This window comes from Ammospiza caudacuta, chromosome 9 (assembly GCF_027887145.1).
Source record: "Ammospiza caudacuta isolate bAmmCau1 chromosome 9, bAmmCau1.pri, whole genome shotgun sequence".
Classification (NCBI taxonomy): Eukaryota; Metazoa; Chordata; class Aves; order Passeriformes; family Passerellidae; genus Ammospiza; species Ammospiza caudacuta.
In genome coordinates, this window is record NC_080601.1 from 35,728,368 (window position 1) to 35,743,546 (window position 15,179).

Here is a 15,179-nt window from a genome sequence, read left to right on the forward strand (position 1 = left end):
CCCCATGCTCCAGGCACTCAGAGACTGCCAGCCAAAGGAAAGGAGCAAGGAAATGCCTTCCCCTGCCTCCTGCTTGCACCCAGCCCAGACTTCACCAGGGCTAACAAGGCAAGGGCAGGCTTTAATTAGCAAGTAAAGGACTTGCCTGCATGTAACAGCAAAGGGGGAGCCAGTGTGTGGGGTGAGGTCCTCCAAGGGTCTGCACAGCCTCAGGAACCATCATCACCTCAGTGCCTGTGAGGAACAGCTTCACACAAGAACACAGGCTCTCACCTGCACAGCCCAGAGCTCACCTGTCCTGCCAGGGCATCCTGGATGGAGCCTGGATGGATAAAACCTTTAAGACCGCAGAACCCTCATGTGAAGCCCAACAAAATGATCACTTAGAACCTTCCAAAAATTGACATTTTCTCCCTGAACTACAGCCACGCTAGGAAATCCATAGCCAGAAGGAGCTCGAGGTCTCCCAGGACAGCACCCATCCCATGGGGCCACGTTAGCAACCAAAACTGCCACGTGCAGCCACCACAGATGGAGCCTGAGATAACCCTCACTACCAGGAACCACAGCCACACCAGGGTCCTGCCCACAGCCATAAAGGAATGAACAAGCAAACAAAACTCTGTTATTTCACCCCATCCCCTGCTCCACGTGCATGGCACTGCCTCAGCCCAACACCAAAGTCACACAAGGCAGAGGGTCTCCTGCACTCCAAGCCCCAAACCACTCATCCAAACACCCCCAAATCTCCAGGGAGAGCCTCAAATCCAAGCTCATGCCCAGATCCACGTGCTTGGGTTGAACCTCAACTGCAGGCAAGCACTCACAAGAAAAGGAATAAGGAATTAAGGAAAATTCCACAGCAACTACCTGGGTAAAAGGTTTATTGCCCCCGTGCTCTTAGGGAACAGGAGTGGCAGGGGAGGGACTCCTGGGCACAGCAGCAGCAGAAGGGCTGAAAGGACAGGGCAGGGGCAGAGGAGCTTTGTCTCAACATCTTTAGCTCGAAGGAAATGGTGCTGGCAGTGACTGTGCCTTTTCCTCCCTGGCAACTGAAAAGGAAAAGAAGAAAGCAAAATTAGTCATTGCAAAACAGCCAGCAGCAAGAGAGGGGTGCAAGCCAGGAGCCCTGGGAAGCAGCAGGACAGGGAATGGCTTCAAACTGAAAGAGAGTAGGCTTGGATTAGATATTAGGAAAAATTCCTCCCTGTGAGGGTGGTGAGGGTCCAGCACAGGGTGCCCAGAGAAGTGGTGGCTGCTCCATCCCTGGAAGTGTGGGCCATGCAGACAGAGCCTACAGTTGATTCCAGTCCCAATGACCACAGAAATTACACATTTTCTTTGAGCAATTTTTGCCTATTCCACTCATTATTCCACTGCTACCTTTGAGCCCTATTTCCATGGAAGAATTGTCCTTGGGAGGGCTGTCCCTGGAGAAGAGCAGCTGAAGCAGCAGCAGCAGCAGTCCAGCCTGCTGGTCCATCTCACCTTTCTGTGGGTTTCCCCCGCCGCCCCAGTTGTGAGATTTATTACAAGAATTTGCAGTGGTCTGTGAGACACTGTGAGTGTTGGCCACGCTCCCAAAAGCTGAGGAATTGCTGAATTGAGAATTGCTTTGGCTGCTTCATCTCAACAAGTAGGGATGCTGAACAAGGCAGCACGGTCTGGGTTTACTTTTAATTACTGCTCAGAGCGTGCTGCTCTAGTAAACAGGCACAAAACCCCAATTCTTGTTCCTTCCTTATATTCTTTTCCAATATAGAGCCTGAGATGTCAGAGCTGAAGCCAGCCCCACCACACTGCTGTTACTGACTCACCTCTCAAGCACAAACAACTTCAAACAGCTCATGAACCCCTCAGAGTACCTGTATCAAACTACCTCCATCTGCTTACAGACACATATTAATGCTCTCAGGGTTAGAACCACTGAATGGTTTGGCTTGGAAGGGACCCTAAATCTCATTCCAAACCCCAGCCATGGACAGGGACAATTTCCATGTGTCCAGGGTGCTCCAAGCCCTGTCCAGCCTGGCCTTGGGCACTGCCAGGGATCCAGGGGCAGCCCCAGCTGCTCTGGGCACCTGTGCCAGACCCTGCCCACCCTCAGGTAGGGGGATTTTCAGACTTGCTGGCTCCAGAGCTCTCAGGGTCCCTGTGAGAAGCAAATCCTGGAGATGCAAAGCGAGTTCAGAGCTGCAGCACTGACTGTAACACTGCTGCTCATCAGTGACCACTGAAAACCCACCCAGCTGAGGCAGGAGCAGGATCTGGGACATCTCACTGAGTAATTGGGAAGCACTTGCCAAGACCCACAACACCACCATCGCTGTCAGAGCCAATTTGGATGCTGCTTGTAAGTCAGATTTCTCCTTTCTGCAAGGCTGAGATGGCAAACAGGGAGAGGCTGGCAGCCCTTATGGACGTGCCTGGATCTAAAGCAGGAGAACCCTGGATGTATGGATCACCTGCCAGACTCCACGTTATCTTCTACCACCTCCCTTTCATGCATAAATCCTTTAAGACTGCAGAACCCTCGTGTGAAGCCAAACAAAATGATCACTTAGAACAGTCCAAAAATTGAAATTTTCTCCCTGAACTCAGCAGGCAGAATGAAAAGAATTTCAGTGGATGGTGTCTGTGCCCACACAGAGTCACACACGTGCCTGCTGTCACCTGCACACCCCACACTGTTTGCATTGGACCAAAGTACTTTGGCTCTTGGGCAGGCTCTGGGGGTTCATTCCTCAGCTGAGAAATGGCTTTCAAAGAGCTCCTGAAAGACAAACCTGGAGCCTTTATTAATCCTCCTAGCAACTCAAAGGCACTTTCCCTGCTGTCTGTCCACCCGTTGCCACCAACACCAAGGGAAGGGACAGTGCAGGGAGGGAAGGAGCCCTCCGGGGCCAGGAAACCTTTGCCCACACTGCCACTTCCATGTCCCCATAATTTTCCAAGCCCTGCACCTTCCATAAATCTCTTTAGGGCAGGAGCAGCCAAACATCTGTGGGTTGTCTGAACGAGGGGGAATTTGGCAGACTGAGGAGCAAACTCGCCTCGCCCCGCAGCCTTCGCAGCCTTGTTTTCCTTGGGTTCATTAAATACACAACAATCTGCTACCAGAAGATGCTTCCTACGTGCAGGGGCTGCCAAGGAGCTGGGATGATGGCTCTGGTGGAGATGGGGGAATGTGTGATGAGCACAGTTCTTGGTGCAGCAGGGCAAGGAGAGGATGGGCTGAACCCACCCTGCCTCCCCCAGCAACTACCCGCCACGTGGCAAAGGTGATCTCTGGTGTCAGAGCCATCCTGCAGCTGATTTTGGGTAAATTCGAGGGGGACAGAGCAGAAAGAGTGTGGGACAAGCAGGAGATGCCAACCGGGGATGTCATCCTGCAGCATCATCCCAACTGGGCTGCATCCAGATGGAGGCACCAGGCTCTGCCAGGCTGAGCGGAGCCCTGGGCAAGGGGCACCCCTGATCCTGAGGAAACTGGGGGTTCCCACTGCTGCTGGGCCCAGGCATGCAGGGAAGGCTCTGCCAACACCAGGCACAGGCAGACTGGGCTGCTGCTGTGATGGGGAGCAGCACTGGAGGCTCTGCCTGCCCTCAAAGGGAGTCTTTGGCTACGAGGGAGAAGTCAAAGCAAACACCCACTCACGGTGTTTACCTGACTAAATCAAAGCCAAAGCAGCTCTGAAACGTGCCCAACAGCATTTCCACAGAGTCGTTCATGGAGAGCTTGGACTTGGCTTTTAGCTGGTGTTTTTAATATCCAGGGAGACGCTCGCGAGGCTGGGATAATACGGAATCTGTTGCTGTAACGCTCAGGGCTCCTGAGAGGTGTCAGCAGCACGTAGAGCCCAAACCTTCTGCAGGTTTGGCTCCATCAGGGGTCCCTGAGGGCCAGCACTGAGATGTTTCCCATGGGGAACAGCTCCAGCAAGCCTGAGGTACCAACCTGGCTGCCCCAAGCCCTGTCCAACCCGGCCTTGGACACTTCCAGGGATCCAGGGGCAGCCACAGCTGATCTAGGCTTTAATGTTTTTCTGAGCTAACAGACAGTCTACAAACCCAAAAATGGATATTTCCAATGCTTTCTGTATCTTTATAATTACAATGGCTCTTCAGCTTTGGCACACAAGGTGCCCACCAGGGGACTGCCCAGCCAGAGAAGTAATGCCCACAGAGGATTCCCACAGAGCAGGGCAGGATGAGCTGCACTGCAGCTTAGCAGCCATAAAAGCCCAGATTCTGCAGCCCATTTTGGAGGTGAGGAAAATTTTTTAAAAGTAATGGAAATGCAAACAGCCCCTGGTTTTATTTGGGCTGGCAGCAACACAGTTCTGCCCTTCACTCCTCGAGCTCAGTTATGACACCGTGAATACACAGCAATAAAGGGGGAAAAGAAAGTAAAAATCTGCATTTTCCACCCTATCTCTGGATAGTCTCCAAGCATCCCTCTTTCTCTTACACCATGGGTGAAAATCAGGAGAGAAACAGATTCCCTTGTGCCACAGAAAGGGGAAGCCCAAAGAACAGATGGCTGGCCCCAGCACCAGCATGGTGTGAAGCACAAAGGCCACTCCTGAAACAGCATCCCGAGGAGAACTGACCTAAATGCTGCATCCCACCCCTGCTCCAAAGCTGCCAGGAAGGGAACCAAGCCAGGTATTCTGTCAGTGCACAAACATGAATGATTGCCCAGGACAAATAGGGCAGCAAAAATGTCCACCTTCATCACATGGGAAAAACATGTATCAACTTGCAACCCTAATGAGCGAAGGGATTAATGAATCCTGGAATTTGTAAATCATTATGAAGTGCCTAAAATAAGGCCAGCTCCTTAAATGAATGAGACTGCTAGTTAAACAGCAGGTTGTGTTAGAAAACAAGATACAGGGGATTTTATGGATGTTAAGGACAATAAGAAGTCTCGCTGACAAAAACAGAAAGAATGGTGGAATCATTAAAGGAAGAAATAGACAATATAAACATTACTGTCCGGAGCAGAAAGGAAAACAACACAGTCACATTTGTCAGGAGTAACCTGGGATGATATTAAACAGCAGGCACTAAATATAGATCCTCCTTAAACAACAGCTCCAAATAAATTTACACCTTCAGCTTTGTAAGATCATGCCAAAAAGCCCTCTGAGCCATCAGCAGGGATGGTCCCTGAGCACAGCACAACCAGCCTGGTAAATGTGGGGAGTGAGACCTCAGGCACAGCAAGGCTCTGGTTTCAGTGCAAGGTCAGGGAGTCAGGAATCACAATTACAGCACCAAGCAAAGAGCTCTCCCCTCACCTGGAGCCTTTGTGCAGGTGAAAGGGAGCACTGGTGTAAAACAGCTCATTAAAGTGCACAGGAGTTGGTGACAGCACTGATAACCCCTTACTGGCACATCCCAAACAGAGCTGCAGGTCACTGGTGACACTGGCTGCAGCACAAACTGCACTGCCACCCTATGCCATGCAATATTTCTGGCAGTAATTGGGAAGGAAACAGGAAAACCAGTGCTCTGCAAGTGATGAGACCAGCAAAGTGCTAAATACAGAGAACAGCATGGTTGCACAGAACAGAGAGGAGCAACCAGCACAGTTGATGACAGAGATGTTAAGATGTTAAGATACCTCCCAAAAAACTAAATTGCTTAAGAGCCACTCACCCCAAAGGCAGGAGCACGAGCCCAGGCCCCTGCATGGCGCAGCAGGTTCCCCAGGCATGCAGGGATATGTCCACTGGACAAATCTGGGGTCTCCAGGAGGAGAAGGGATGGCACAGCCTCTGTGCTCTGCTCTCCATGGAGCCTCCCCCCAACTCTCACCAAGGTCTGGGGGGACTCCAGGGGTAACTGGGGGCCTCAAGGCTCAGGTACAGCACAAGACAGGGGGAACAGGGAGTGGTAACTGCTGAGGAGGACCTGGCTGCCCCAGAGAGGGCAGGAGAAGCTGAGCAGGTCCCTCAGCCCAGCAGTGGGACACCTCCCAGCGCAGCAGGAAGATGGAGCTAGGCAGATCCAGAGCAAGGGCAAAGTGCAATTCTTTCCTGAGCAGCACAGCCAATAATCATTGCAATAAACTACAGCATCACAAATGGCTGCATGGGGACCTCAGCCAGTGCTACAGCTTTATCTCTGCACTGGGGGGCCTGTCTGAAAAACACTGAATCACAGAATCATTAGGTTGGAAAGACATTTAAGATCACCGAGTCGGTGCTGTAACAAACTAAACTCAGAAAATTACTAGAAATGGTGATCCACAGAGCAGTCCCACGTCCCAGGGTGGGATGTGCAGGGGTCAGGAGGGTGGGCTGACACAGCAGCTCCTCCTCAGGCTGCCCTGGCTCCTGTCCAGCTCCTCCTGAAGCTGCCACCTTTCAGGTGTATCATGGGCTTCACAAGACAGGCACAGGGAGGGCATAGGCAGCACAGCCCACCACACTGCAGGGATGGAACTTTTATTTAAATTAAGTTTCAAATATTTACATCTGAAACCACCACAGGAAAAATAATTTCTACCAACAACACAAACCACGCACAACCGAAAATGTGGGTGAGAGTTTCTAAATGAAACGTTTCCATTTTGGCAATGTACATCTTCATTCAGAATGCTTTCACTCTGAGAAGTACCATCCATTGCACTGCATCTCATTTATAGAACAACTGACAATCCAATAATCACAGAATGGCCTGGACTGGAAGGGACCTGAAAGAGCATCTCATTCTAACCCCTGCCATGGCCAGGGACAAATTCCACCATCCCAGGGTGCCCCAAGCCCTGTCCAGCCTGGCCTTGGGCACTTCCAGAGATCCAGGGGCAGCCACAGCTTCTCTAGGCTTTACTGTTTTTCTGAGCTAACAGAGAGTCTACAAACCCAAAAATGGATATTTCCAATGCTTTCTGTATCTTTATAATTATAGTGGCTCTTCAGCTTTGGCACACAATTGTAGCTTTTGGCACCTAGTTCATAATATTAAAGCTTGTCCTTTCGAAAATATTATACAATATTCATTTGTACCAGCTGGGACAGAAAAAACCCCAAAGCACTTGGTAACTGGGATAATAATATATACACTTGAAGTAATTTCATAGCATTGACAACTACTGCCCAGCACACCACAAGGCTGCTCTCAGTAAGGTTAAGGCAGTCACAGAAAATCACAATTATTGTGAATTTCTCATATCACTTGCAATGAGAAATGGCCATCTCCACCTGGCCTAGCTGTGCTGCCAGGCTGTCCTAAGCAGAGAAGACCAGTTTTCTGTATTAATTCATTTTCCTTATAATTAACACTTCTCATTGATGCAGAACAGTGATGTTGGCACTTTCACAGCTGGGGCAGATGAGCACGAAGCTTGTGTGGGGTCACTGCAAGAGAAAGGACAAAAAAGATACCTTAAAGGCAAGTAAGTAACACACTCTAACTCATGCCCTTGGCTTTAGGAGCAGGATGAGGGGTGAGTCTGTGGACCCCCTGGCCCAGACCAGTCACTGAGAGCAAATCCAGTCGCTGATGCACCTGGGCAGCCGCATCCTCCTGCACCACCATTCCACAACCATCCAAGGAACCCCTGCTCCTTCTGTCAGGGGCTGGTTCTGAGCAGAGAGAGGGAGAGCAGCTTTTCCAGCTGCTGGATCAGAGCTTGCCCGATCCCATTTTTATACAAACCCTAGGAGAGGTAAGGATTTGTGAGCACAAAAGTCAAACTCCTCTTTCAGCACGGCCCCGTACCTACCGCACAGGCAGCCCCCAGCCCTGGCTGCTGAAAGCAAAAGCCATGGCCAGCAGCCACAAATCCAAGGAATGATGTGGCCCAGGGGATGCCTCAAATGGACTACAGAGGAGTGACACCAATGATGCTGCTATATTTAATCCTCTAAAAGCAAAAACCATGACCAAGTCTCCCTTGGGCACACTTTTAGGGGGGAGGTACAGAAACTCAACGCACCAGAACAGATTTTTTACACTCACTCAACCAGTTCTTAAAATATTACTCAAATGAAGTGATTACTGAGCCAAACTGGTCTGGTACTTCCCACCCATCCATGTAGGGACCCACAGCAAGCAGGGCTGGGAGCAGCCACAGGGTTTGGTTCTGCTCCTCCAGGTCAGTCTAGGGCAGTTCACTCCTCCCTGCACTTCAAAGAAACTTCTCAGATACCAAATCTTATTTATCTTACATAACATAAGTCAGATGCATAAGATGCAATATCACACATATCCAATGCCACCGGCTACAAAACTCATGGATAAGCCACCTGAAGCCAGCAGAAATTCTGGCTGGAATTTCACCACACTTGTTAAATTTCAATCCCCAGCTCACCTGTGGATGAGTAAAGACCCCACAGCCTGTACTGAGATGCACCATCCCAGCAGATTTCAGAAACAGGCTCTTGCTTGGGAATTTTTGTCTCCCTAAAGGCAGCCAGCTCAGAAAAGTTTGGAAAAACAAACCAGCCATGGATTTGCTTCCTGTGGCAGAGCCGCGTTCTGCATTGCTGCTCTGCAGGAACAGCTGGGCCATGGGCAGCCAGGCTGCAGCTGCAGGCACAGAGGGTGACCTTGGAGAAATCCTCTTTCACAACCACAACACGGCCACTGCTCGTGGGGAGACCTGTGGGCAGCACCAGAGCTCCAGGGCTCAGGTCCGCCCAATTCCAAGGAATCCTCAGAAGGTCTCAGCCCTGCAGAAAGTGGTGGCACTCATCCCCTGCCATGCTGGGGATCAGGACAGGAGCTCCCCTGGGGGAGCAGCCACAGGCTTCATTCTGGGCAGGCTGGCAGGCACAGAGGAGCAGCACGGTGGAAAATTCCCTCCTCTTGGCCCTCTGAGTTTATATTTAGCTCTCTGAGGAGCAGGCTGTTGTTTTGGTGGTATTTTTGCCCAGCCCTGCAGGGACCCCTGCAAAGGGAGCTGTGGCTGCCCCCACACGCGAGACCCACGGCACTCACAGCCCTCTGCTGCTCGGCAGACCTGCTTTGGTTTGTTTTAGCTCTGTTTCCCCGAGTCAGCAGGCTTGCTTCCTCTTCCTCCTCCTCCCGTTTTGGGAGAGAAAGGAGCAGAAAACGTCAGCCAAGGAGAGAGTTTGCATGAGGAGCTGCAGAGGAGCAACACCCCAGCTCCTCTGCTGCCCTGGTCCCCCATGGCCACGGGAATAAAACTTGTATTTCTGAAAGGATTTTCACTCCAGCAGAGAGTTTTGGTGAGTGCAGATCTGCCACAAAGGCTCTGCCTGCTCTGTGCCTCCCCTGGGATGTGGGAAGGAGACTGGACCCAGCTCTCCAAACAGCTCTGAGCATCTCTGGCACCTCGCCCTGCCCCAGCCCCTTGGTGCAAAGTCTGCCCTGCCACAGATTAATGTTCATTAAGGACAATTTCCCAGCAACATCCTTTGACAAGCCACGTGACACGGGAGGGGGAAGGGAGCAAAACCAAAACCACCCTTTCAGCTTGGGGTGTCCTCTTTTCCATCGAGATTTTACAAGGCAAGTGCAAACCACCTCCATCCTGGCAAATAAAAGTTCTATGCAACATTTTAAGAAAGAAAGAAAAAAGGAGGAAGGGTCTCAGACCACACAGCTGCCATTTGAGAAATCAGAAATTTACCAGCAATAATAAACAGACAAGTGGGATAAAGCTCATTCCCCTCCCCACCCCTCAGGACACAGCCCATGGTGTCAGATCTGCACACAAATACAGGTGTTTTGGCAAAAAGTTGTGTATCTTGTTCTGCCTATACTTTTGCTGAGAATGAAGCAATCCTTTGCTACTACTAGAAAAAAAATATATTGCATATAATTAACCAATGCAGATTTGGGAATTTTTATTGGTATATGTTTGCCTATTTGCATGTGTGCATATTTATACACATGTATTTATTTATACAGGTATCCATAGCTGAAAATTAACCTAGATTGGTGCTGGCTCTGTCCCACAGTCTGCCTGATCTGCATATACAAAAATCTGGATCTCACTCGCACAAATCAATTTCCCACCGCACTGATCTGCACAGATTTTCTATGCAAAGTTGTGCATTTACAGCAAAAGGCCATCTGCTTTCTATAACCACTGTGCTTCCTGGACACCTCGGCCCTGTGCAGAGCTGGAAGTCACAGAAGTTTCCCCTCCCTCCCTCTCTCCCTCTCTCCTCTGGGTGGAAGCTGGGAGGGAGAAATCTGGAGCCAGGGATGCAGCAGCAAGCCCAGCACGCGTGGCCGTGCTCCACGTGGCTGCGCTGGGCACGGTGGGGAAGAGCAGAGAAGGAAGCAATTCCAGGGCAGGTTGTTTTGGCTGGGTTTCCCCCCCACTTTTGGAAGCAGTGTTTCTCCTGATAAATGCCTCCAGCCCTGATCCTGCCCCCCCGAGCAGGGCCGTGCCACAGCTGGTGTGACACACCCACCACCACAAGCATCCTCAGGCTCCCCAGGACTCCCAAAAATGAAGAAGTAAATCAGAAGCTCACTTCAAACCTGCACGAGCCACGAGAGGTATAGACAGAGCAAACCGCTCTGAAATTCAGGCTTTTTACTATCGCTCTAATTAATCTGTTTCATGACCCACCCCAAATATTTTCTCTAGAAACATTATCTGCACTGTTTTGGGGTTTCTTTATTTCTTTTTCCAGCCCTCAGCCCTTTTTCCAGCCCTGGTAAATGTTTCTGCCCACGATAGAGGCAGGCCAAGGGAATCTGTGCTTTGTGATGGCAGCAGCACCTCCTGTGCTCAGAAATACCCAGCTCTGGGCAGAGATGCTCGCAGCCCTCCGTGTTTTTACTGGATTATCACAAAGCACTGCTACCTCTGCAATTTGCAAGTAGTTTTTAATCTGTCAAAACAGACTTTTAGTATTGCTCGAGGATTCAAAAGGAAAATATGCACATCTGGTTTCAATCGCCAGCCGAAGTTTTGTCTATCAGCCTATTTCATAACAAATTACGCTCACTTTTCACTCCAGAGGATTTCCTAAGGAGGGGATGAGCTGCCAAGGTACACCAGCGTCTGTGGAGACCGCACGGCACCGAGAGGCAGCGGCGCAACTCAGTGACAGGCACCGCGCTGTTACAAACCCTCTCCGTGTCAAGGAAATTTAAATTATCGAGGAAAAGCCCCTTAGCCGTGAAATCTCTGCGTACAGCTGTACGTGAAACCTTCACGTACCTTAGAACCCGATCAACCTGACGTCAGTGAATGGAGAAACAAGACTTACAGGCTTTCCAGGGCAGCCCCCCTATGCCAGGGCGCTGCGCACAGCGAGGCGCTGCCGTGTCCCATCGCAGCAGCGCCGGGGGCTGCAGACCTCCCGGGACCGGCCTGTCCGTCTGTCCGGCTGCCCCGAGCCGCCTCACACGTGCCCGGAGTGAAAGGCGAGGCACGGCACGGTGGGAAGTGTGGCGGGCCCTGGGAGAGCGGGTGCATCTCCGCGGGGATGCTCAGGCGCGGCTCGGCTGAGCCCCCGAACCGGGCAGGGCAGCACCGAGCCCGGCGGGAGCCGAGCTCCAGCCCCCCCGGAGCAGCGCTCTCGGCCCGCAGAAAGGAAAGCACGTGTTGATCCTTTCGCAGGAAATCATTCCAGTGGCAAAGAGGGCTCGGAGCGGGTGAGGACCGCTCGCTGCCCGCTCCCAAACTCCGGCGAGCCGCCCATCCCCGCACGCCGGGCTCAGCATCCCGCACCCCCGCCGCTCCGGACACGCATCCCACCGCCGCACGCTCCCTCCGGGGCCCGGGCGGCTCCTGCGCCGTGCCCCCGCTCACCCCGGGGCGGGGAGAGCCCCGACGGCACAAAGGCGAACATCCCCAGCCCGTTCCGCGGGGATGCGGTGGCGGCGGGGGTACCACCGTCCTACCCCATCCCCTCCGAGCCGCCCCGTGCCCGGGCAGGGCGCACCGCCGCCCTTTGTCCGCTGCCCCCCGGCACCCCCCGGGGCTGCAGGGCCCCGCTGCGCTCCGGGCATCGCTTACCGAGCGCGTCCCGCGGGGGCGGCGGAGCGGCCCGGCCGGGCCGGCTGTGGGCGCCGCTCCCACCGCGCTCCGCTGCCGCCGCCGCCGCCGTGCTGCGGGCGGGGCGGGCGGAGGGAGGGAGCGAGGAGGAGGAGAAGGAGGAGGAGGAGGAGGAGGAGTAGGAGGAGGAGGAGGAGGAGGAGGAAATGTGCTTGTCACTTCCTGAGCGGAGCCAGCGCCGGCAGAGCCCGGCCCGCACCTGCGGAGCGCCCGCCCCGGGGAGCCGCGCACCGGAGCGCTCGCTGCGAGGGGAGGCGGGGGAGACCCTGGGCTGCCGCCCCGAACGGGCATCCCCGGGTTAAACATCGCCAGGAAGAGCGTGTGTGTATGGGGGAAACCCCAAAAATAATGAAAAAGGGGGATTCGGGCGGCGGTGAGGCGCTGCCCGGCGGGAGCCGCGGGTGGAGCCGGCAGCGGCAGCAGCGCCCGCACTCGGCCCCGCAGCCCGGGATGCTGCGGGCGCGGCTCGCCTGGGGCTCCGCCGCCCGTTCGGAGGCCGAGAGTGACTCCTGGTGGCACGGCCGGCCCGGGGAGGAGCAGGACAGCCGGACGCACCAGCAGCTCACTGAAGGGTCCCCGCGAGAAGTAGCGCTGAAGTTTTTGGCACATCACTGATGGACACCATGCGCCCCTGTACCCACCAGGGAATAAAAATCCCTCTCCTTAATTTTTCTCACCCTTTCACAGAATCATTGAATGGTTTGGGTTGGAAAAGACCTTTAAAGATCAAGTAGTTCCACATCCCAGCCATGGGCAGGGATGACTTCCACTGTCCCAGGCTGCTCCAAGCCCCAATGTCCAGCCTGACCTTGGGCACTGCCAGGGATCCAGGGGCAGCCACAGCTGCTCTGGGCACCCTGTGCCAGGGCCTGCCCACCTTCCCAATATCCCATCCAAGCCTGCCTTCTGTCAGTTTGAAGCTGTTCCCCCTTGTCCTGTCAGTCCAGCCTTATTGTCCCAAGCCCCTCTTCAGTTCCCTTGAACCCCGTTGAGGAAGGAGCCATGAGTCCCCTGCAGTACTAGAGCAACATCTGCTTGGCTTCACGTGGCAATGGCCTTCAGCAGCACAGAGCTCTCAGTGACATTTTCCATCCAGCCAGGCTGCACCACGCACAGCGTGCGGGCTCCTTCCGAGAGCGAGCGTAACGAGCGAACAAGGAAACGACATGACAGCTAAAAGGAAGATTTAGGGCTCATTACAAAACAGAGCCCAAACATTAATCTTAAACATATGCTAGCAGACAACACAGATGCCATCAGGAATGAATCTGGGGCTGAATTTCATCCACGCAGCTGGATGGCCGGGCACAGGGCTGGGGATGGCATGCAGGGACAAGTGAGGGACAAGTAAGGGCATGAATGGCAAGAGAGGCTGTGGCTGTGAGCTCAGCAGTGCTCCGGGTGTCCTGCCCTGCTGTGCACTGCCCAGGACAACAAATTACTGTCGAGGAAGTCTTGCCACTCAGTATTGAATGCAGCGAAGAAAGAGGGAGGCAAGCAGAAGTAGCGGGCAGATACTTAACAAAGGAGCAGCTCCCACCAACACAGCGAGGGCTGATCTCAACAAAAGTGGCTCCGTGCTCAGTACACATAAAATTAAGCAGGAGTGGCCAGTCTGAGTGGGTGATGAACAGGGAGAAGGGTTTGATGATGTGAAGGAGCTTTTGCATCATGTTCTTCCATCCCACTCAGTATTTGCTTTTCTTATCACGTGTTGAGACTGGTAGCAATAAAACACTTGCTAACTCCTTTTCCAGAACTTCGGGAATCAAGTCTGAAAAGGTTTTTTTATGGTTTCCCAGTGGAATATTTCAGCAATAAAGCTCAGAGCGTAATTGAATCCATTCCCGTGGCAGCCCTGGGCTCCAAGACTCAAGCAGAAAGTTGTTTTCTGTCTGCTTCTGCAGCTCGCTCCAAACCCAGCATTTTGTGCCTCTCATCCTCTGTGCTTCCCAACAGATGAGCTAGCTTTGGAGAATCCCCAGCACGTGTGAAAGCCTGTTGCTGAAGCACAAACCTGTTTTGCACAGACAGTATTTTCAGTAATGTTCAAATAACTGGCTGCCCAAAGGCCCTGGTTCCGGACAGTGCTTTTTCCCTTTGTCAGAAGGGGGGAAAAGAAAATAAATAACTTTCAAGCTTTAAAGAACTGGCCAAGAGAGTTTATTCTTCATGGACAGAAAATTCATTCAGTTCATTTGTGAGCTGATTTAATTTGTGGTTTTGTCTCAGATGTCAGTGCCTTTGCTCCCCACTGACTGGGAGCCTTCCTGATGGGGATGGAAACCACGGATAGGAAAAAATCTAATGATCCCCATGGTCCTCCTGAAGTGATTCTGGGGTCCAAGCCATTAAGACATGTTAATGTAGCAGTGCTAAGCCCTGTGGATAGACAGCATTTCCTTCACTCCCTGTACACAGCATCTGGCTGCAGTTACAGCCTTCTTTCCATGTAGCCTTTCCAATGCTTCGCTGTCTCTCCAGTTTGTTGTTATTCATGTCATATGCACCAGGGTTACCAACAATTTCAGAAGTTTGTGCCTTTCACAAGGACTCTGAGGTGTCCTTCTGAGCACCTGAGCCATCCCAGTTATTTCTGTGTCCATCCTTCTGCTTCTCCTGCCAGGCAAAGAACACAGGTAAGGGGCTTGCCCAGGCCCAGAGAGTCAGAGAGTCCCAGCCACAGGCTGATGTCCCTGTCACCCAGCTGTGCTGGGAGCCACACACTCACAGGGACATGTTGTCAACACCAAAGGTCTCCAGGAACACCCTTCACCTTCAGGGGAAATCCTCAAATCCACAAAATCCTTATAACAGCAAGCAGAAGTATTTTTAATAAATATTTCATGCCCAGGGAATGAGCACATCTCTGTAATGTGGTCAAGGTGCTCTGTGTCAGAAAGTACCTGAATCACAGATGCCCTAAACAGGTGAAGCATTGCTGTGCAGAGGGCTGAGATGAGGAGTGTAGCTCTGACTGCATTTGGCATACTGTGGGATTTCCACCAAACTTAAAAATCTCTTTTTTTATGTCACAGGCCATTTGCTGCACACATGTAAGAGCTTTGTGTTTGCTGCCTCCCTCCCTGCCTTGGCAGAGGGTGTGACACCTGATCTGGGTGCCCCAGACTGGGAGCAATGGAAACAGTGATGGATAAAATAAATAGGCCATGAAGTA

The 15,179-nt window shown here is 52.5% G+C and overlaps 1 protein-coding gene across 2 annotated transcripts in view; it reads right to left on the reverse strand.

The window, feature by feature from the left end:
- Window positions 1-12,063, reverse strand: part of FAM53B (family with sequence similarity 53 member B) — a 45,894-nt gene extending 33,831 nt beyond the window's left edge. The window contains exon 1 of one of the 2 annotated variants that reach the window (XM_058810411.1): window positions 11,963-12,063. The gene's annotated coding sequence lies outside the window, so the exon portion shown is untranslated. Of the gene's footprint in view, window positions 1-870; window positions 1,036-11,962 lie in introns of those variants that run through there. The other variant, XM_058810412.1, reaches the window with a different exon arrangement.
- Window positions 12,064-15,179: the final 3,116 nt, after the last annotated feature.